Consider the following 24,333-nt stretch of genomic DNA (forward strand, 5'->3'; position numbering starts at 1 on the left):
GCAGCCAGCCATGCCACACCCACACCCAGAACACACAGCCTGCGGCCAGCCATGCCACACCCACACCCAGAGCACACAGCCTGCAGCCAGCCACGCCACACCAATGCCCAGAACACACAGCCTGCGGCCAGCCATGCCACACCAATGCCCAGAACACACAGCCTGCGGCCAGCCATGCCACACCCACACCCAGAACACACAGTCTGCAGCCAGCCACGCCACACCACACCCAGAACTGTTGGGGATTCAGTTTTGGCCTTAATGGGGGAAGGGTGACAAGAGTGAGACGCTGCCCTTCCCCCAGCCCTGGGACAGTGTAAAAGCTAGCCACTCCCATCTTCCAGGTTCTGCTGGAAGAGAAGCAAAGCAGCCCGGCCTCTTGGCTCGGCCACGTGGGTAATGGTGGAGGCCCGGTCCTTGGGGGGCTGTGGTCTCCGCCCATATAGGAAGTTCCGTGACATCACCTGAGGGACAGCCCATTCAGCCAATCGTTAATATTCAATTAGTCCCTCCTCTTCCTGCCCGCCATTACTGTTATAAACCCCTCCCTGATTAAAGCTTTTTGAGACTGGTGGAATATCCAAACCGGCTCCCTGAAAACTCTTTCCTGCATCTACTCCGGACACGTGAGGGGGTACAGGGGCGGGGGAGGTCTTGGCTCGACTCAGCGTAGCCCGTAAAGACACACTTTGTTCCTTCCACAGGTGGTGGCGGGGTAAAGCCAAGTGTTTTTTCACAATTTGGGATTTATCATCTCCCTGGGTGAAGTGGGGAGAGGGGGTCTTGAGCCCCGACAAATGAGGGGGTCTTGAGTCCTGACAAGTGGCACCCAACATGGGGTGAACGGATGCACGGCCGGTAATTTCAGGGTTCAATAACCCCACAGACTTTGCTGAGTAATTGGGGTTCAGAGAAAAGAGTGCCCGTCCAGATGGGCAAATGCATAAACAGAGAATAGGGATGGGCTCACGTGGCTTCGTGAGTCCCGGGACGCGGCGTTGGAAAGAGTAGTCCCGCCATGGCGGCTTCGTGCCAGGCGGGGTGGAGTGGGGCACGTGTCTCGGCGGCGACGCAGGTGGCTGCGGTGCCCAGAGCGAATGCCACCATCCTGCCTGGGAGCCCCCGCCCACCCGGGGTTTCCAGGTCCTGATCTGCAAACGGGTCGCGGGGCGTGTGCAGAGGATGATCTGGGGTCCACGCGGCCTCGGGTGGCGACAGCGCTCGGGGCGTTTGCGGCCACCCAGGCCGGTGCCCCCGCTCAGGTTCATGAGCAGTGGCGAGCGCCCGACTCTGGGGACACGGTGGTGGCAGTGGGGGCGGTCTGTATTCTGTTAGCCTTGTGTTGTTTTCCCGCCACTGCCGCTGGGCGGGGCCAGTGCCTGCTGCTGGTCTGTGAGACCGACCCCCCCGCTGTGATTCCCTGCACATTTTCTCTTTGTGTCGAGCTTGCAGCTCACAGACAGAGAGAGCAGGGAAAGGCCCCAAATTTCCAACAAAAAGCGGAGTAATTGGAGATATTTAGAAAAAGGAAAACAAAGAGTTCTGATACAGCAATAAGTAATTTGATTGGATTTCCTATAATTACCAGTTCAAAGATACCAAAAACTGGAGGAGTTTTTCTGGATGGATGGAAAGTTTGCTTATCTGATATGATTTGAAAAAATTGTCATGTTGGGAGCCACAGAGTTGTCTTGGGATTGGATTAGTAGGAGAGGTTTCTTTTTGTTTTTTTATTCAACCACGTGGTTCTATTATGGGCAAAATACTACCATTTGCCACTGGAATTCCAGAAAACTTAAATGGCCAATCAAAAAGGCAATTTTAAGAGCGCTCAAGGTTCATATGTGTGTCTGCGTGTCTGTATGTCTAACTGGTAAAACTTAAAAGCAGAAAAAAATAGGTTTTCAACACAAACTGGTCATGTTCAGGTGCAAGCAAATGTGTCTAAGAAAAACTCCAAAAGGTTCAAATATACAGCATGTGGTATAAGTACAATGATATAAAACCAGTGTGTTAGTCTTTATACCCAGTGTGTTAAGAGTCAAGTGTACATCTAGTCCTGACAATTCTTTGGTATAAATTAAGATTTTACCTTCCCAGTTTTCTCTCCTGTGCTGTCATAAACTCTCAAGATCAAGGAATCAGAATCATTTCATACAAATGTGACTATTAACCTAAATTTTCCTGACCCAAAATTAAACATTTTGCTTCCTAGGATACAGGTCCAATGCGTGTGCTAGCTGTCTGTTCCCAAGCTGCCTGATTTCACTACTAACGATTCCTTGGTCTCTCTCTCTCTCTCTCTCTCTCTCTCTCTCTCTCTCTCTCTCTCTCTCTCTCTTCTTGCATTGGAAACTGCTTGAACAATCTAGAAGTCTTGTGAGGATTTTAATAGTCCTATCATAACAGTTACTCCAGGTTAAAAACATCATAGTTATGTTGGTGGTCACAGAGCTAGCCATGTTCTCTAAAAGTTACAGCAAAACTTTGACAAATGATTTTCGGTCAGCTCTCAAAAAGTTACAAATGGATTATCTCCGTTGTTTTCCTTGTTGCTTCAATTGGAAATATAAAGGGTCTTTTATATCTAAAACTCCTTGGATGCAGTTCAAAGCCAGCCCGGGCAAAAGAAAAAATCTCTCTAAAACTCCACCTCCCAGTTAACCAGTAAAGAGCCAGATTGAGAGCTTGGCTCACGAGAACCAGCAAAATGCTGAAAGCGGCACCGTGGCTCAAGTGGTAGAGCACTAGCCTCAAGCAGAAGTACTCAGGAACAGTGCTCAGGCCCTGAGTTCAAAGCCTGTAAAGGCGGATGGGAGCATGCCATCCCAGCAACAAGCACTGGAACTCCTGGGACTCAGCCAGTCCAGGAGACAGGAATGTGGAGTGGAGTGAGAGGAGAATGGTGTCATATCCTAAACGGAGTTGCCTTGTCTCGCCCTTTCAAAACTAATCAAAGCCGGAAATCAAGAGAAATAGTACCTGTCCATTTTCCTTTTTTTTTCTGCCAGTTGTGTGTGTGTGTGTGTGTGTGTGTGTGTGTGTGTGTGTGTGTGTGTGTGTGTGTGTATGCCTCTGACTGGCTATGCCAAACCGGTTCTCTACCACTAAACACTTCTTTCAGTAATTCCTCCTTACCTGTTCATTTCACAATTGGATTTATGCTCCAAATGGAACTTTCCTGGCTTATGCCCAGGGTATGTTCTATGTCATTCATGTTAACTAGCCCTATAAACTTATCAATCTTTTGCCTGACCTTTTCAAAAGTCTCTTTTAACAGAATAACATCTCTTGCTGAGATCACCACCTGGGAACTTGCTGTTCATGGCCGTCACCCTAACACAGACCTGAATCCTGGAGGCCCCAGCCCTAGGAATTTCTGGGTATGCCCAAGATGCAGGAGTTGGTCAGAGGAGACCATGACACTCTCTGGCCCTAGTGACCATTCTTGTGGTAATGATGGGAACTTTTGCCAGCCACACTGGATGATGCCAGGCTGATCAGGGGCCTTTGACCACTTTGCCCCCTTTCAGCAGGAAGTAGCTCCAGAAGATAAGACCTTCGCCCATATTCCCAGCCCAGCCTGGTGCCCTTCTATGTCATAAAAGAAAAAAAAAAGGGGGACAGGGGGGAGTAGCCCCCATGATTAATTAATGATAGTTATGCTTATATTAAACATCTTTAAAAAACCTTAAAAAATTTTAAATCATCCCAAATCAGTGTGGAATGGAGCATTGTATGTGCCTTTCCAGATTGGAAAACTAAACCCAGAGCACTTGCTCTGGAGAAATGTCTTGTTGCTTTCTCTAGGAAAACAAGGACCATACTGGATTTCTTCTGCCCTTCCAAGAGAATATAGAAAGTCTGCCTGCACACAACAGTGATAGCGGTAGGAGACAGCCAGTCTTCTTTCCCTGTCTGCTTTCTAGACTCTTCTTGAGCGTCTCTCATGGTGTGATATTTTTGCCGTGGCAATATTGCCCACGGCTTTGCACAGGGACTGAAATAGGGAGTTACACTGTTTCTCCCTTTTGCCTTTCACCCTGCTGTTAGGGAGTCCTGTTGGAGGGAAATAGGAGCTGAGGGTTTTGACACTCAACCTCAATGTTTCATGATAAAAATGTTTTAAATAGTAAGTGCAAAGGTTTAGCGCCTTCACCTCAATGTATGAAAAAAAATGTTTTACTACCAATATGTGTTATCAGCTACTGTAAACTACCAGAGATGCCAAAGCTTCTACCTCACCAACAAAAGAGGAATGATGCCCGCATTATCTTGAATGGTGCAGAAACAGGCTAAGGACTCCAACTTCTCTGGACTGAGCCAAATGGATGGCCTCCTCACCCCTTTTGTGGAAGGGGCCCCACATATATATTTTATGTCAGCATTTGCCTCATGCCTATATATGCCATATGTCTACAACATCCCCTGCTCATTTAAAAAACAAAAAAGGGCAGATGTTGGGGATTCAGTTTGGGCCTTAATGGGGGAAGGGTGACAAGAGTGAGACGCTGCCCTTCCCCCAGCCCTGGGACAGTGTAAAAGCTAGCCACTCCCATCTTCCAGGTTCTGCTGGAAGAGAAGCAAAGCAGCCCCGCCTCTTGGCTCGGTCACGTGGGTAATGGCGGAGGCCCAGTCCTTGGGGGGGCTGTGGTCTCCGCCCATATAGGAAGTTCCGTGACATCACCTGAGGGACAGCCCATTCAGCCAATCGTTAATATTCAGTTAGTCCCTCCTCTTCCTGCCCGCCATTACTGTTATAAACCCCTCCCTGATTAAAGCTTTTTGAGACTGGTGGAACATCCAAACCGGCTCGGGTACGGGGCAGGGGGGAGGTCTCGGCATCTTTTCTCCACTCAGCGTAGCCCATAAAGACATGCTTTGTTCCTTCCGTGGGCGGGGCGGGGGGGGGGGTAAAGCCGAGTGTTTTTTCACAATTTGGGATTTATTATCTCCCTGGGTGAAGCGGGGAGAGGGGGTCTTGAGCCCTGACAAATGTGGGGGTCTTGAGCCCCAACACAGAACACACAGACTGCAGCCAACCATGCCACACCACACCCAGAGCACACAGCCTGTGGCCAGCCACACCACACCCACACCCAGAACACACAGCCTGCAGCCAGCCATGCCACACCAATGCCCAGAACACACAGCCTGCAGCCAGCCACGCCACACCCATGCCACAGGTGGGGTGGGGGTGGGGCGGGGAGTCAGGACAACTGCCGGAAGGTAACCATGATGTAGCATCCATTAGCTGATGGCCATTAGGCAGGCTTGGACACACATACACATACACGCACACACACCCCTTCTCTGACAGCTAGACAGAAAGTGAGAGAGTGCTGAATTTACACACTGGACGCACTCACATCAGAATGCTCACACTCTGCAGTTGGGCTTGTTTCCCCCCTGGATGTTGGGAAAGCACGGCCTATGAGTACCCCCCCTCCCCACAGCTGAGGCCATGGCAGTTGAACTCTCCCAGCAAGTGCACAGGTGAGGAGCACAAAGCAGGAAAGAGAAGTGGGCCTGGACCCAAACCAGCACCTGCTGCCTCACGGGCCTGGGACAGGCCAGGGCGGGTGGCGGCGAGGACCGCCGGCGTGCTAGCACTGAGGCAGGCAGTTGGCAAGGCTGGATCTGCAGGGAAATGAAGCCAGCTGGGCACTCAGGACTGAGGCCCCCCACCTGGACCCCCACAGTGACTTAGGCAGCCCATGGGGAGTTGTGCCTGTTCAGTATGTAGTGATAAGTTGAATCCTTCACTTAAAGTTATGCTCAAATTCTTTTACTTGTTCATTTTTAGAACAATAGTCAGAAGTCCATGAGGACCTTCAACAAATAACATATTCTGGATTTAATTACAGATAAAAAGAAATCTGACTTCTATTAAAAGATGAGAAACTGCATATAAAATGGAAATTATTACCCCAGAGCACGAAATGCCATTGTCTCTTTGTGTGTATTATTTTAGAATTAAGAAAATTGAACTATCTTTTCGTTCTTGAAAAGCTTTCTAAAAAAAATTAAAGAGCAAAGGTAAATGAGTTTGTGTTAAACCTGCTCCTTAAGCAGAGTTGGCATTTTCTGCCTCCGTTTGCTCAGTTCCCATGCCTCTTCTGTCATGAGAGGTGTGTTTCCTTTGAAATCACATAGGATTTGTCCTGCCCTTTTTATCCTGCATAAGTACTGTGAGCTGGTTTGAGACTAAGTGGCAGAGCAGTGGAAAGTTCATCCACCAGCCCCGTGCAGCCTCTGGCCCCTTGGTTCTTGTCCTCTTCACGCAGAATCCGCCTCTGGCTCCAAGATCCAAAGGGACCTGGGGCTTGGTCTCTCTCAGTGGAGATGCCAGGCTCAGCCTGGGACACGGGAGTGTGGCTCAGGCTGTCTGCAGCTTTGCCTTGCGGCTTGCTCTCCGTTGCATTTCCTGCTGTGGCGGTACCTCCCTGCATCTGCCCATTCCTCAGCACGGACACTGAGCAGGCATCACAAGACATTCAAGAATCAATAACCCAATTAATAAACGGGCAGGAGAGACACGGAGACACTTCTCAAAAGAAGTATTAATGGCCAATAAGTGAACGAAGAAATGCTCAACATCCCACGCCAATCAGGAAAATGTAAAGGAAAACAATGTTGAAATTCCACCTCCCTACAGTCCAAACTGTCATCAACGAGAACGCAAGCATCAAATGCTGGTCACGAGGCACTGACTGGTAAAGGGGCCCTGATACGCTGGCGTGGAGAGGCGAATGAACGAAGGTGCAAGAGGTTCTGTCCACATGGAGACACTCACAAAAATAAAAACAGGGCGACTGTGTGACCCAGGGGCACCATGTGTGGATACATTGATAAATCGACAGTACACGAGTCAGCTCGCAGTGAAGACCCCGCACGCCCACGCTCACGCAGCACCACACCCCACACGCCCACACTCACACAGAACCACACCCCGCACCCCCACGCTCACGCAGCAACACACCTCGCACGCCCACGCTCACGCAGCAACACACCCCACACGCCCACACTCACACAGAACCACACCCCGCACCCCCACGCTCACACAGAACCACACCCCGCACCCCCACGCTCACGCAGCAACACACCTCGCACGCCCACGCTCACGCAGCACCACACCCCACACGCCCACACTCACACAGAACCACACCCCGCACCCCCACGCTCACGCAGCAACACACCTCGCAAGCTCACGCAGCACCACACCCCACACGCCCACACTCACACAGAACCACACCCCGCACCCCCACGCTCACGCAGCAACACACCCCACACGCCCACGCTCACACAGAACCACACCCCGCACCCCCACGCTCACGCAGCACCACACCCCACACGCCCACACTCACACAGAACCACACCCCGCACCCCCACGCTCACGCAGCAACACACCTCGCAAGCTCACGCAGCACCACACCCCACACGCCCACACTCACGCAGAACCACACCCCGCACCCCCACGCTCACGCAGCAACACACCTCGCAAGCTCACGCAGCACCACACCCCACACGCCCACACTCACACAGAACCACACCCCGCACCCCCACGCTCACGCAGCAACACACCTCGCAAGCTCACGCAGCACCACACCCCACACGCCAACACTCACGCAGCAACACACCCTGCACACCCACGCTCACACAGAACCACACCCCGCACCCCCACGCTCACGCAGCACCACACCCCACACGCCCACACTCACACAGAACCACACCCCGCACCCCCACGCTCACGCAGCAACACACCTCGCAAGCTCACGCAGCACCACACCCCACACGCCCACACTCACACAGAACCACACCCCGCACCCCCACGCTCACGCAGCAACACACCTCGCAAGCTCACGCAGCACCACACCCCACACGCCCACACTCACACAGAACCACACCCCGCACCCCCACGCTCATGCAGCAACACACCCCACACGCCCACACTCACACAGAACCACACCCCGCACCCCCACGCTCACGCAGCAACACACCTCGCAAGCTCACGCAGCACCACACCCCACACACCAACACTCACGCAGCAACACACCCTGCACACCCACGCTCACGCAGCAACACACCCTGCACACCCACGCTCACACAGAACCACACCCCGCACCCCCATGCTCACGCAGCAACACACCCCGCACGCCCACGCTCATGCAGCAACACACCCCACACGCCCACACTCACACACACTAATCCTGCACACTCATGCTCACGCAGCACCAACCCCGCACACCCACACTCATGCAGCACTAACCCTGCACACCCACATTCAGACAGCACTAACCCCGCACACCCACACTCACAGCAACACACCCCACACACCCATGCTCACACAGCACCAACCCCACACACCCACGCTCACGCGAGGATAGCCTGGGGGCACCCAGCACTGGTCACAGTAGCCAAATTATGGAACTAGCCCAGATGCCCCTCTACCAACTAGTGGATAAAAAAGTCACCACACACACGCACACACGCACACACACACACACACACACACACACACACACACTGAAATGTTATTCATCCATCAGGAAGAATGGAATTATGTCATTTTCAAGAAATGGACAGACCAGGGAAAATCACTTAGAGTGGAGTAGGACGGCTCAAGAAGAACAGGACTCTGTTCTCTCTCATTTGTGGAAGTTACATGTAAAACATGCACACACACACACGAGAGTGCACGCAGGGCCACGCACGTGCACACCCAATCACACCCACTAGAGTGGCAGGCCCAGGGGGACAGCCTGGAGCAGCCCGTGAGCAATGAACAGACATTTCAACAAAGGGAACACCAGGGAGCGGAGACGTGGGAGATGTCTTGACTGGGGAGGTGGGCAGACACACGGGAGGGGCCAGTGGGTGACTATGGGGGTAGAACCCAAGCACATGTGCGGAAAGGGAACTAGGACGTCTGAGGGAGACTGGAAGCAGGGGGGAGAGTGACAGCAGGGGCAGTGCTGAGCGGGGCTGAGCGATGCTGAGAGAGCGACTACAAGCAGAACGCCAGAGCGCAGGAGAATCGGGCCGTGTTCTATTTCCACACGGCACGGCGGCTGGGGTGGGGGTTGAGGACTGTCGTGGGCAAGGCAGCGCTGGCTCTCTCTGCGCCATTGCTGCAGTGGCTCCAGTGAGGCCTGCTCCCCACCGAGGCGTCGCGTGGAGAGAGGCGCGCGCCAGGGCATCACATCCGCCCCATCCCCTCCACTCGGCTCCCCGTTAGCAAGCATTGGCCTGCTGTCTGAGGGCACGGGCTGAGGACGGCCCGGGGGGCACAGAGAGCACTCGCTGAGGACGGCCCGGGGGGCACAGAGGGCACTCGCTGAGGATGGCCCGGGGGGCACAGAGGGCACACGCTGAGGACGGCCCGGGGGCACAGAGGGCACGGGCTGAGGATGGCCCGGGGGCACAGAGGGCACTCGCTGAGGACGGCCCGGGGGGCACAGAGGGCACTCGCTGAGGACGGCCCGGGGGGCACAGAGGGCACGGGCTGAGGACGGCCCGGGGGGCACAGAGGGCACTCGCTGAGGAGGGCCCGGGGGGCACAGAGGGCACGGGCTGAGGACGGCCTGGGGGCACAGAGGGCACTTGCTGAGGACGGCCCGGGGGGCACAGAGGGCACGGGCTGAGGAGGGCCCGGGGGGCACAGAGGGCACGGGCTGAGGACGGCCTGGGGGCACAGAGGGCACGGGCTGAGGACGGCCTGGGGGCACAGAGGGCACGGGCTGAGGACGGCCTGGGGGCACAGAGGGCACTCGCTGAGGATGGCCTGGGGGCACAGAGGGCACTCGCTGAGGACGGCCTGGGGGGCACAGAGGGCACGGGCTGAGGACGGCCTGGGGGCACAGAGGGCACTCGCTGAGGATGGCCTGGGGGCACAGAGGGCACGGGCTGAGGACGGCCTGGGGGCACAGAGGGCACGGGCTGAGATGGCCTGGGGGGCACAGAGGGCACGGGCTGAGATGGCCTGGGGGGCACAGAGGGCACGGGTTGAGATGGCCTGGGGGGCACAGAGGGCACGGGCTGAGGACGGCCCGGGGGGCACAGAGGGCACGGGCTGAGGACGGCCTGGGGGGCACAGAGGGCACGGGCTGAGGACGGCCCGGGGGGCACAGAGGGCACGGGCTGAGATGGCCTGGGGGGCACAGAGGGCACTCGCTGAGATGGCCTGGGGGGCACAGAGGGCACGGGCTGAGGACGGCCCGGGGGGCACAGAGGGCACGGGCTGAGATGGCCTGGGGGGCACAGAGGGCACTCGCTGAGATGGCCTGGGGGGCACAGAGGGCACGGGCTGAGATGGCCTGGGGGCACAGAGGGCACGGGCTGAGATGGCCTGGGGGGCACAGAGGGCACTCGCTGAGGACGGCCCGGGGGGCACAGAGGGCACTCGCTGAGGACGGCCTGGGGGTACGGGGGGCACAGAGGGCACGGGCTGAGATGGCCTGGGGGCACAGAGGGCACTCGCTGAGATGGCCTGGGGGCACAGAGGGCACTCGCTGAGGACGGCCTGGGGGCACAGAGGGCACTCGCTGAGATGGCCTGGGGGCACAGAGGGCGTGCTGACCGCGGCCTGAAGCTGCGGTAGCACAGGGATGGTCTCTGAGGCTTTCCGTGAGCGCCCCCCACCCCCACGTCATCAGCCGTGTGGGGGCCCCGGGCATAGCGGGCGCGGGCGGTGCAGCCATCGCGGAGCCGGGGAAGCCGGTCTGGGAGCCCGGCTCTGGCATGTGAGCTCAGAAACTGACTTGTGTGCTGGCTGGGGAGCAAATGCCTGCGGCCTCAGGGGCCCTGTGCCCGCCACGCCAGAGACGGAGCGTCTGGGGTGGGCGGCCCTGTCTGCGTCCTAAGCGGGGCGTCGCACAGGGCTGAGGACAGTTCTCCAGGCTGGGGAGACAGGGCCCAGAGGCGGGGCTGGGGCGAGGAGGCGGGGCTGGGGGATGAGGAGGCGGGGCTGGGGGATGAGGAGGCGGGGCTGGGGCGAGGAGGCGGGGCTGGGGCGAGAAGGCGGGGCTGGAGGGTGAGGAGGCGGGGCTGGAGGGTGAGGAGGCGGGGCTGGGGAGAGGAGGCGGGGCTCCTAAAGAGCCAACTTAGTCTTAGAGCTGAGGAAAGGCAAAATTACATGGGAAGAAGAAAGGAAGAGAGGGAGGGAGGGAGAGAGGGAGGGAGGGAGGGAGGGAGGGAGGGAGGGAGGGAGGGAGGGAGGGAGGAGTAGACCTCTCTTGCTAGGAGGAGACCCAGGCAAAGACAGATGCCAGGACTGGGGCTATGTCTACAGAGAGATGGGCTGGGGACCCCGGTGGGAGCCTCTTGGCAGGCCCTCCTGCCCAGCTACAGGCCCCATCCCTGACATTGTGCCTTTCATTTCTTCAATATGAAGAAGGCCAGGTCTGCTTTAAATGCCTCTGCTAGTGAGGTCAGGGCACGGCTGTGGGCGTGTGTTCTGAGAACCATGGCTCCTGGACCTAGGAAAGACCAGGTACCTTCATCTCTCATGAGGTCTCAAAGCAAGAAGCAGACTGCAGCTCCTAGAGAGCACCTGTTGGAAGAACTGCTGATCTATTGATGACGGAGTCATAAAATCCAATGTCACCCAGAGACTGTCTAGTTGTTCAAAACCACTGTTGATCAACCAAGATACCAACGCCTGGTTCTTTCTAAACAGAAATATAAGCAGTCATCTTTAAGCAGGTGTTGGGCACCGGCTATAGCTTTAAGGGGGCGGTCCTGACTGGCTGCCCCTTCTCCCACCCTGGGGCTGCGTGGCTGTTATTCACTCCTACCCCCTTCCGGGTCCATAACCGGAGAGGTAGCTAACCAGCCCTGCCCCCCGTCTCGAAGCACGTGTGTGTCAAAATGGCGCTGGCTGGAGCCCAAGGGGGCAGTCCTGTGGAATGTAACGTTAGCCCGTGGAGGAGGTCCTAGGATGCCGCCCTTGGATGGACAGCTCATCAGCCTATCGCTAGTACCTAGTTAGCCACTCCAAGTCCCTCCCCTTCCCGCCATCATTACTGCTATAAATGTAATTGTCCTTCCCTTTATTAAATGGATGTTCACCTGACGGATCCCCAAAAGACGCCTGTGTCCTGAGTCCTGCTTTAAACATAAGGGGGGCTCAGGGAGGGCGGTTTCGCGGCTCTACCTCATCTCGGCTCTGCCCCCCTGGGATACGCTCTCTGCCCCTCCTGCCGGCGGGAGAAGCGCCAGGAGCCGAGTGTCCCCGACAAGCAGGTAACACCCTGAGCCAACTATGAGCCCTCAATGGTTGTCTGTCATTGGGCTGGTCAAAGGCATGAAGTTGCGAGACTTTTTATTTGTACTGTTTAATAACACGGGAGGAAACTGTATAATTGCCTTTGTTAAAGACTTCCTTCTGAACCTGCTTCCTCACACTTTGCAGCTGTAATAAGACAAGGTGTTGATGGAATGCAAACTGTTTTTAAATCTAAAAAGGATAATTGTACGTCCACTTTTAATCTATGCTGGCATTCCAACACAGATTAGAGCTGTCTCCTGCCTTATGACCCAGATCTTCAAAGGGTGTTCAATACCCACGAGCTTTGTGTAACGTGAGCACACGGCCTGGCCTGCAGGTGGGGAGTCCAGGAGAAACCCCACTGTGCACAGGGACTCTCCATTTCAGTGCATGGTGTCTTCTTAATTCAAGATTCCCCCTTCTCTGCCCGCAGAGCACTGCTGTCTTCTAACCACTGATGTCAGCTCTGCCAGGAGCGATGGCCAAGTGGCTATTCTTCCTCGGTGACTGGGCAGAATTCGTTCTGAGTCTAGGCATCCTGAGGAAGGCCAGGCCCCAGCCTGGGGCACCAGTGCACTTTTGTGCAGCTGTGCAGTGCATGAAAAACACCTAGCTTCTATCATACTCCAGTCCCACTCCACCAGCCTAGAAGGTAGGAGGGTTGCCCTGTCCTTCTACTTTCTTTCCTCACCAATTACAAACACAAAAAACAAAATGAAAAGCAGTGTCACTCAAAAGTGAGTGCTCCATTCCCTCCACCTCCAGGTACCTGCAGGTGCCAGTGGCTCACACCTGGAATCCTCGCTACTTGGGAGGCTGAGATTGGGAGGACTGCAGTCTGAGAGCAGTTAGAACATACATGTGAGGCTCCTATCCAACCAAAGGCAGAAGGGAGCCCAACACAGGACTGCGCTGTGTAGTCACGGTACTCCACAAGGAGGTGTCAGTTACTTGGACGATACAGGGTATCTTCACAAACCAGTCTCTGGGACCAAAGGCCATTAGATGAGTGGGGCAGGTCATGCTGAGACAGGGGAAAGAAAAAGGCAGATCCTGGCCCGGTGCTCATTAAATTCATCCGATATCCACCCAGAGCAGGCATGTGCTGCAGACATGGCCCTCCAGAGCTGGAGAGGGAATGTTTTCAGAGAGTCTGCCCTTGGGCCACAGAGGAGACAGAGCACGATGTGCCATGTGATTATTGGCAATAAATGGCTAAAAAGGTATTATGAAGTAGGATCTCCATGGTGAGAAGAGAACAAACACAAATACTAATTTCAGAGAGACAAGCAACTACATTTTCTTTGAGAAAGGAAGTGCAAAAGTTTATGGGAACTGTATTAAGAATAAACTCCAAAGGAGATGAGAGTAAGAAAGAGTTGTTCTGTCCTGGTTCATGTGACAGGCAGCCTGCCGCAGGACTGACACTGGCCACCTCTGTGCTTTCTGTGCCCTCTGCAGCACAGGAAGTACTTCCTGCACCAAGCCCACTTATGAATAGCAACTAATTCCTTGTGTTCATTCCTAATTTCATGGAGCATTGTACAGCCATAAAGAAAAACAGCATTACCCGGTGACGGTGGCTCACACCTTTAATCCTTACTACTCAGGAGACTAAGATCTGAGGATCTGGTTTGAAGTCAGCTCAGGTAGGAAAGTCAGTGAGCTTCTTATCTCTGTTTCACTACCAGAAAACCAGAAGTGGTGCTGTGGCTCAAAGTGGTAAAGCACTAGACTTGAGTGAAAAGGCTCAGAGACAGCATCCAGGCACTGAGTTCAAGCCCATAACCAAGGAAGGAAGGGAGGGAGGGAGGAAGGAAGGAAGGTCATCGCCCACTGTGGGGGTGGATACTAGCAAGAGGGAGTTGGGCTAAGGAGGGGGAAAGAAGATGGATGTAGTTGAAATAGATTGTTTGCAGGTATGAAAACAAAACAAAGGAGCCTGGTGAAATTGCATTGGGAAGGGATTGGGGGGGATGGGGGGGCTGATCAGACTGCATCATGCTCATATGTGGAAATGGCATAATGAAATCTCTCCTTGTATAGCCAAGTGTGCTAAGAAAAAGAAAAAAACAAAGCCATATCATCTGCAGGAAAGGGATGGAATTGGAGTTCGCTGTGCTGAGCCAGACTCAGAAAGACAAATATGGAGAGGAGGGAAGATGGCGCCGTCATGATAGGGAGGCACCCCAACTCGCTCAAACTGAACAGTGAGCTGGGAACTCCAGCACCCAACACCCCATCAAGAATCCAGCAAACCCAACAACCAAAAGCAGCAGAGAAACACAGGAAACAAAAAAAGAACAAAAAAAGAAGAGCCTATAACTGGAAAATCTTTGGGGTACCCCCCCCCACACCCGCTGACCATGGCCCGAACAGGGCCAGGCTGGGAAAGCGGACCCAGTGCCGGCAAACCAATAGCCGAAAAGTCACGCCAGGAGCACAGAGTCCAGACGGCAGGAGCTGCACAGACCCCAGACGGAGTGCAGACTGACCGAGACAGACGGCGGCGGCGAGGGACGGAGGTGTGGGACCGAACGGCCGGGATCAGATGTAAGCAGCAGGGGAACCCGCGGTGCAGATGGGGAGAGCCGGGACCGCCACCACCAAATGACCGATCGCCACACCCTAGCACCACAGCCCCGAAAAGCCCACAGCAGCGCGGGACACACACACAATCCAGGAACAGTAAGCGAACACATGCCCACCTCACAGTGGAGGCACAGAGAGTCTGTGGGCACCAACCCGTGCCGGGACACTTGATCCTGCTGGGGCCCACGCATACCGCCCCCCCACAGCAAACTCGCGAGAGGGCACAAGCACCCTCCAACAACTCGGGGCAGCACGTCCCCAAAGGAAGCAATAGAGTGCACACGCACGCCCCCCCCAAGGGACAGTGTGGGCCAGCGTGCTAGCCCTCCAGCAGGAGGATCTCTTGCCCAAACCCCTGGGAGAGCGCACAAGCGGGCAAGCTGCCCCTCAGCAGCAACACCCGCTCTGATAGGCACACACCGCACAGGTGGGCAGAGCCCCCAGCGGCAGCGCCTGCTCTGATAGGCGCATTCCGCACAGGTGGGCGGGCCGCCCCTCAACAGCAACACCTGCTCTGATTGGCACACACCGCACAGGTGGGCAGGACCCCCAGCGGCAGCGCCCGCTCTGATAGGCGCACACCGCACAGGTGGGCAGGGCCCCCAGCGGCAGCGCCCGCTCTGATAGGCGCATTCCGCACAGGTGGGCGGGCCGCCCCTCAACAGCAACACCTGCTCTGATTGGCACACACCGCACAGGTGGGCAGGGCCCCCAGCGGCAGCGCCCGCTCTGATAGGCGCATTCTGTACAGATGGGTGGGCTGCCCCTCAACAGCAACACCTGCTCCAACAGGAGCAATCCACACAGGGTGGCAAGCCACCTCTCAGCGGCAAATCTCAATCTGAGAGGTGAGCTCCTCTGACCAAGGTACCCAGTGGAAAAAAGAACCAAAGAAGGGAAAAGCCTCCACGCCACACTGAATCAGCGACCCGCAAACCCCCACCAGGGGCACGCTAGGGTCAGCACAACACAGCTGCAGGACACTATCCTGCAGAGCAAGACACACAACCTACCCACCCACAAGTGCAGGGAGGGTGACCAGCCCGGCAACAACCGAGACAGTCACGCTCACCCATTGGGCAGTAAGGTTCAACAGCCAAACTCAAACCCAGAGCCAGGACACAAACAAGTCTCCCACTGATGGACCAGCGGGAACCAGCACAAAGCCAACCCAAGGAAGCCACCTACAGATCTCCAGATGCACAAATCACAAAGAAATATTACAAATTACATCAAAGGGCAAGCCAACTCGCCAGCTCCAAAAAGCAGTACGACTGAAGAGGAGATGGAGAATAAAAGAAAAACGGAGGCTATGATAGCAGAAATGATGGAAAGCCTCAGAAACAAAATCAGAAAACAATTCCAGGAGTTTAGAGTGGAAGTCTTGAAGGACATCCAGGAAGCCAAGAAAGAAATGGAAGCAAAAATGGATACAGTGCAAACCTCTGTTAAAGAAGACCTTAACATCCTGAGAAGCGAAATGCATGGAAAAATAGATTTAAAATACAACTCTTTAAAGGAAGAAATTTCCACGATCAGAGCTGATCTAGCAACCATAAATAGCTCCCTGACATCGATAAACTCCACACTTGAATCCACAGCACAAAGAATTGACCATATTGAATCCAGAATCTCTCTCTTGGACGATGATGCAGCCGAAAAGGACCAGAAAATTACCACACTCCAAAAAACAGTAAAGCTCCAGGGCAGACTAATCCAGGAGCTAGTGGACAAAGACAAGAGATACAATCTGCGCATAATTGGAATAGAAGAAGGAGCTGAATACCAGAGCAGAGGGCTTCAACATATTTTCAATAAAATTATTGCAGAAAACTTCCCCAATCTCACAAGGGACCTCACCCAGGTAACCGAAGCCTATAGGACGCCTGGCAGACCAGACCCCAGAAAAGCCATGCCAAGGCACATAATAATCAAGACTTCAGATTTCAAGAACAAAGAGAAAATTTTGAATGCAGCCAAAGCGAAGAAAGTAATTTATTACAATGGGAAAAGGATCCGAATAACAGCAGACCTCTCCACACAAACCTACCACGCACGAAGAGAGTGGAAGAACACCATCCAAGTCCTACAGGCCAGCAATTGCCAGCAATTGCCAACCCAGAATTAGATATCCAGCGAAACTAGAATTCATATTCGAGGGAAAAAACAGATCTTTCCATAGCAAAGAGGACCTAAAGGAGTACGTGAATAAAAAACCAGCCATACAGCGAATTCTAAGAGGGGAATCTCACCCAACAGAAATCGTACAGGACACACAGAAACAGAAAGAAACTATAATAGCCAGAGCCCAACAGAAAGAGCAGCTCACAAAAGACAAGGAAAAAAAGAGAGGAAAAACAGCCTAACAGGAAAATGGAAGGGGAAAAAACACTCATCCTTGATCTCTTTGAATATAAACAGTATAAACTCTCCAATAAAGAGGAGCAGACAGGCAGAATGGATCCGCAAACAAAAAGTTGCCATCTGTTGTCTACAAGAGACCCACCTTACAGCAAGGGATAAAAACAGGCTCCAAATGAAAGGATGGCGCAAGATCTTCCAAACAAACGCACCTACCAAAACGGCAGGAGTAGCCATCCTGATCTCAGACAAGCTGGACTTCTCATTAAAATCAACTCAAAAACACAAAGAAGGACACTACATTTTAATACAAGGAAAAATCCAGAATCAAGACATCACGGTGATAAATGTATACTCACCGAACAAAAGAGGCCCTACATATGTCAAGCAAATTTTCACAGAACTAGAGAACAAGATAGACCTAAACACAAACATAGTGGGTGACTTTAATACCCCACTCTCTCCAAGAGATAGATCCAACACCCAGAGGATTAGCAAGGGAGCTGAGGACCTAAGTAACACCATCTCCCAAATGGATCTGACAGATCTATACAGAATCTTCCACCCTACCAGAGACCCAATACACCTTCTTCTCAGCACCCCATGGATCATACTCCAAAATAGACCATGTCATAGCCCACACAAAGAACCTCAGCAAATACAAAAGTATTGACGTCATCCCATGTATTATATCTGACCACAGTGGAATAAAGGTAACCCTCAATAACAACAGTTACTGCAAAGGCTATACACATTCTTGGAGGCTAAACCCCTCACTTACCTAACACTTGGGCCACAGACCAAATTAAGGATGAAATTAACGAATTCATAAGCCACAATGACAATGAAAATACATCACAAAGAAACCTATGGGATACAGCTAAGGCAGTACTGAGGGGCAAGATCATTGCCCTCAGCACTCACATTAAAAGAATGGAAGCAGGGCAGGTGAATAGCCTCACGATGAAACTAAAACATCTGGAGAAACAAGAAATGATCGAATCTAAAATGACTAGGAGGAGAGAGATCACAAAGATTAAAGAAGAGATAAATCTGATTGAAAATAGAAAGACCATTCAACAAATAAATAAGACTAAAAGCTGGTTCTTTGAGAAAATAAATAAAATTGACAGACCCCTCGCAAGACTTACAAAAAAAAGAAGAGACTCATATACATAAAATCAGGGACTCCACTGGAAAAATTACAACAAATACACACAATATTCAAACAATCATAAGGAACTATTTCCAGAACCTCTACTCACTAAAAAACAATTTTACAGAAATGGATCAATTCTCAGAGGAGTATAAACTGCCCAAACTGAACCAAGAAGAAATAAATCAACTAAATAAACCAATCACTTACAGCGAGATACAGGGGGTAATCAAGAGCCTCCCAACAAAGAAAAGCCCAGGCCCAGATGGATTCACCAACAAATTCTATAAAACCTTTAGTGAGGAGCTAATTCCAATACTCCTCAAACTCTTCCACGAAATAGAAACAGAGGGAGAAATCCCAAACTCATTCTATGAAGCTAATATTATATTCATCCCCAAATCAGGCAAAGACCCAACAAAAAAAGAGAACTACAGACCAATATCACTAATGAACACAGACACAAAGCTCCTCAATAAAATATTAGCTAACAGGATCCAGAAATTGATCAAGAAAATCATACATCATGACCAAGTAGGCTTCATCCCTCAGTCACAAGGGTGGTTCAACATCCGTAAATCAATCAACGTAATTCACCACATATCAGAACTAAAATCAAGAATCACATTGTTATCTCAGTCGATGCCCAAAAAGCCCTTGACAAAATACAACATCCATACTTATTAAAAGCTCTGGAGATAACAGGAATAGATGGAACATTCCTTAAAACAATAAAAGCCATATACAACAGACCAACTGCTAACATTGTATTAAATGGGGAGAAACTAGAATCATTCCCCCTAGGGGCTGGGAATAAAATCATTCCCCCTAAACTCAGGAACAAGACAAGGATGCCCACTCTCCCCACTTCTTTTCAATATAGTGCTGGAATCCCTAGCCATAGCAATAAGACAAGAGGAGGACATCAAATGGATCCACATCAGCAAGGAAGAAATCAAGCTATCCCTATTCGCAGATGACATGATCTTATATCTGAAGGGCCCAAAAAACTCAGTCCCCAAACTCCTACACCTAATAAACCATTTTGGCAAAGTAGCAGGATACAAAATCAATCCACAAAAGTCAGCAGCTTTTCTGTACACCAGCAATATACAAGCAGAAAAGGAAATTATGGAAATAATTCCTTTTACAGTAGCCAAAAAAAGAATAAAGTACCTAGGGATCAACCTAACCAAAGACGTGACGGACCTATTTAATGAGAACTATAAAAATCTAATAAGGGAAACCAAAGAAGACACAAGGAGATGGAAAGACCTCCCATGCTCATGGGTAGGCAGAATCAATATAGTGAAAATGGCCATATTGCCCAAATTGTTATACAAATTCAATGCAATTCCTATCAAAATCCCTGTTACATTCTTCACTGAAATAGAGAAAGCAACCCATAAATTCATATGGAACAGCAAAAGACCTAGAATAGCCAAAGTAATTCTAGGCAAAAAAAAAGCAGTGCAGGAGCTATCACAATACCAGACTTCAAGCTCTACTACAAGGCCATCATAGCAAAAACTGCCTGGTATTGGCATAAAAACAGACCTGAAGACCAATGGATTAGAATTGAAGATCCAGAAATAAAACCGCACTTTTACAGTCAACTGATATTCAACAAAGGAGCTAAAGACATACAATGGAATAAACTGAGCCTCTTCAACTACTGGTGCTGGGAAAACTGGGCAGCCATATTCAGAAAACTCAAAGTGGACCCTAGCCTATCACCATGCACCAAGATCAACTCAAAATGGATCAAGGATCTCAACATCAGACCTGAATCCTTAAAACTACTGAAGGACAGAGTAGGAAAGGCACTAGAACTTATAGGCACAGGAAGGAACTTCCTGAATAGAGTCCCAGGGGCACAACAGTTAGGGGAGAGACTCTACAAATGGGACTACTACAAAATAAAAAGTTTCTGCACAGCTAAGGACATAACCACCAAACTAGAAAGACAGCCAACCATATGGGAAAGGATCTTTACCAGCACAGCAACAGACAAAGGCCTAATATCTATCATCTACAGAGAACTCAAAAAACTAAGCTCCTCCAAGCCCAGTAAACCAATTAGGAAATGGGCAAAGGAGCTAAAGAGAGACTTCACAAGAGAAGAGATAAAAATGGCAAAGAAACATGAGGAAATGTTCAACATCCCTGGCAGTAAAGGAAATGCAAATAAAAACAACCCTGAGATACCACCTCACTCCAGTGAGAATGGCCTATACTCTGAACTCAGGCAACAACAAATGCTGAAGGGGGTGCAGGGAAAGAGGAACCCTTCTCCATTGTTGGTGGGAGTGCAAATTAGTACAACCACTTTGGAGAACAGTATGGAGGTTTCTCAAAAAGCTCAATATAGACCTACCCTATGACCCAGCCATACCACTCCTAGGCATCTATCCTAAACAGCAAGTCCCAAGATATCAAAAAGACATTTGCACTTCCATGTTTATTGCTGCACAATTCACAATAGCCATAATATGGAAACAACCCAGATGCCCCTCTACAGATGAATGGATCCAAAAAATAGGGTACCTATACACAATGGAATACTACATAGCGATTAGAAATGGTGAAATATTGGTATTCACAGGGAAATGGTCAGAACTCGAACAAATAATGTTGAGCGAGACAAGCCTAGAACACAGAAAACAAAGGGGCATGGTCTCCCTGATATATGACTGTTAAGGAGGGTGGAGGGAGAGACAGTAGGGAGCAGGTCTGCGAAACCAAAAACTTCTTGTCAAATGGTATTTCCCACAGGTTTGGGTCAGCGACCCTACATTATGTAACTAAAACCAAACAACTACTCAACATATAAAGGTCAAAAATTGACCTCTCAGTGGATCACAACAGCTCAAAAGCTACATATGTACGTTCATATAAGACTATTGTCGACATATTGTCTATTGTCAACATTACATGTAAAGCCCTAGGCGAAGTTACTTTGGCGTAGGCCAGGTGTTCTTGGTACACTGTGTATTGTATATATGTCTACCTGACCTAGGGAAGGGAAAGAAAAGCAGGGTGTAAGATATCACAAGAAATGTACACACTGCCCTACTATGTAACTGTACCCCTTGTGCACAACACCTTGTCAAAATTTTTTGTTTAATTAATAAATAAATTATAAAAAAAAGAAAGACAAATGCTGGTTGTTTTCGCTCCTGTGCAGGATCTAGAGTTTGAAATGGCAGGGTAGTAGAAGACGCGTATGAGCCTTCAGGGAGAGGGAGAGGACCAGGGTGAGGGGTAACAGGAATGCAGCTTGATGGAGCCTGTTGTACGTACGTATGAAAATACTTTTGTACAGTTAATACATACTAATAAGGAAGAAAGGAAAGGAGGAAGGAAGGAAGGAAAGAGGAAAGGAAGAAAGAATTCCCAGAAAACAATCACCTAGGACAAGGAAGAGCTTTTGAATAGGAAAGCCAGCCGCGTTTATCCCCTAGCATCCGTACCTCATGATGCTGGGGAAGGACGAATGTGGTGCTAGCTATTTGCCTATTAATTTCTGTATCATTTTGTATAAAGCTAGCACCGTGAACGGCCCTTAGGTTGTACGGCAGGCCTGCTCTCCCCGCATTAGCAACGGCCTATCCTGTAAGCCCCGCGGAGGAGCCAGAGGCCCACAGGCCCCCCCAGGCTCTCCCTGGTACCCCAGGCTCTCCTCCCTGGTACCCCAGGCTCCCCCTGGTACCCCAGGCTCCCCCTGGTACCCCAGGCTCCCCCTGGTACCCCAGGCTCTCCCTGGTACCCCAGGCTCCCCCTGGTACCCCAGGCACTCCCTGGTACCCCAGGCTCCCCCTGGTACCCCAGGCTCTCCCTGGTACCCCAGGCTCCCCCTGGTACCCCAGGCTCCCCCTGGTACCCCAGGCTCTCGGGTGTGCGCCCTGACGGGGCGTGTGGCCGCCCCGCAGTCCCTCGAGGCGGCTGGCAACGCCCCGAGCAAGGCGGCGCCGGGGGCTGACAGCGAGACCCCGGAGGAGCAGCGCCTTCGTGTCCGGAGCTCTCCCTCGCTGGGCTCCCCGTGGGGCCGCCGCTGGGTGAGACGCTGCCCCCTCCAGGGCGCCGCGCCCCCCCACTCCCGAGGCCCGCGCCCCCCTCCAGGGCGCCGCGCCCCCACTCCCGAGGCCCGCGCCCCTCCACGCTGCAGGACCCTCGCGGCCTCCCACCTCTCGCTTACATTCCTTCCCCACACACATCTGAAGCAAACAAGAAATCTGATTTCCAGTCGCCAACGGTTTTCACTACAAAGCAAAAAATAAACGAAAGGCCACTGCCTGTGAGCACAGCCATGGCTCTGAAAAGGACAGGAAAGGGCTGCCTTGCGCCTCATTTTTTCCCATTCAGAACATCCTCGAGTTCCAGCCAATCCAGCCTCACGCGAATCACTTTCTCATGCTGGGTAATTTGCTGTGGTGTAGCAACTGCCAGCGCCCCTCTTGTGACCCCCCCGGGATGGTGGCCCCGGCGCCCCTCTTGTGACCCCCCCGGGATGGTGGCCCCGGCGCCCCTCTTGTGACCCCCCCGGGATGGTGGCCCCGGCGCCCCTCCGGGTGACCCCAGGGATGGTGGCCCCGGCGCCCCTCCGGGCGACCCCAGGGATGGTGGCCCCGGCGCCCCTCCGGGTGACCCCAGGGATGGTGGCCCCGGCGCCCCTCCGGGTGACCCCCGGGATGGTGGCCCCGGCGCCCCTCTTGTGACCCCCCAGGGATGGTGGCCCCGGCGCCCCTCTTGTGACCCCCCAGGGATGGTGGCCCCGGCGCCCCTCTTGTGACCCCCCAGGGATGGTGGCCCCGGCGCCCCTCCGGGTGACCCCCGGGATGGTGGCCCTGGCGCCCCTCCGGGTGACCCCAGGGATGGTGGCCCCGGCGCCCCTCTTGTGACCCCCCAGGGATGGTGGCCCCGGCGCCCCTCCGGGTGACCCCCGGGATGGTGGCCCCGGCGCCCCTCTTGTGACCCCCCAGGGATGGTGGCCCCGGCGCCCCTCTTGTGACCCCCCAGGGATGGTGGCCCCGGCGCCCCTCCGGGTGACCCCCGGGATGGTGGCCCCGGCGCCCCTCCACGTGTGAACCCTGGAGATGGTGGTCTCACCTGAGCTCAGTCACCACAGATATTGAGCCTGGCACACATTGAATAGATGCTGTCGAACAAAGGGCCCGTGGGAAACCTATGGCAGGCCGAAGTGCCCAGGCTGAAAGCCCCTCCCCTCAGGTAGCAAGGTGCCCAGAAAGCCACCTCTTGACTCCTTGTCCCCAGCGCACCCACACTGCGTACCCGTGCCGCACCCAGACCCCAGCGCCTTACAAAAGCCTAGATCCATCAGACTTCTGGACTTTAGCACTGCTTTGCGAAGAATCCTTTTTAGATTAAAAAAGCACGTGAGCCTGGAAGTCAGTATCCACCAGCAAAAGTCCCCCAAGAGCGTCTGGGCGAGCATGCCCGGCAGCCCCGCCCCGGGGGGGGGGGGGGGGAGAAGGCAGGGGCCCCCCGTGCCTCCGCGGGCGGAGGTGGGCACGGCTCTCCCGCCCTCCGCGCCCTCCGCGCTCAGGCATCTCCGTGACACCTGCAGCCACCCCACACCAGGCCGGCCCGCACCCTCCGGGCGCCTGCGGTCCCAGAACGCTTGGGGGCGGAGGCACGGGCCTCCCAGCGCTGCACCCCAAGTCCGACAGAGGCCTCGGAGGCAGCAGAAACCCAAGGTCTGGGCGGCAGACCTTTCCCAGCACCCCTCCAGCCCGAGACCTCCACTGGGTCTCTGCTCAGAGCACCACACGCGTCGTCGGTGTGTACTTCCAGCCAGCGTGGTGTGACAATCCTCACACCCACAGCACTGCGCGCTCACGGCACGCTGGGGCACACGGACGCCCACTCTCGCGTTTCCAAAACGGAGTTTTCTTGGACCTCATCGTCTCGGCAACGAGGCACCTGCCTCCTCTGG

The 24,333-nt window shown here is 53.2% G+C and overlaps 1 protein-coding gene across 1 annotated transcript in view; it reads right to left on the bottom strand.

The window, feature by feature from the left end:
* Positions 1-24,333, bottom strand: part of Ptprn2 (protein tyrosine phosphatase receptor type N2) — a 455,648-nt gene that overhangs the window by 324,423 nt on the left and 106,892 nt on the right.

The sequence above is a fragment of the Perognathus longimembris genome, chromosome 2 (genome assembly GCF_023159225.1).
Source record: "Perognathus longimembris pacificus isolate PPM17 chromosome 2, ASM2315922v1, whole genome shotgun sequence".
NCBI classification, from domain to species: Eukaryota; Metazoa; Chordata; class Mammalia; order Rodentia; family Heteromyidae; genus Perognathus; species Perognathus longimembris.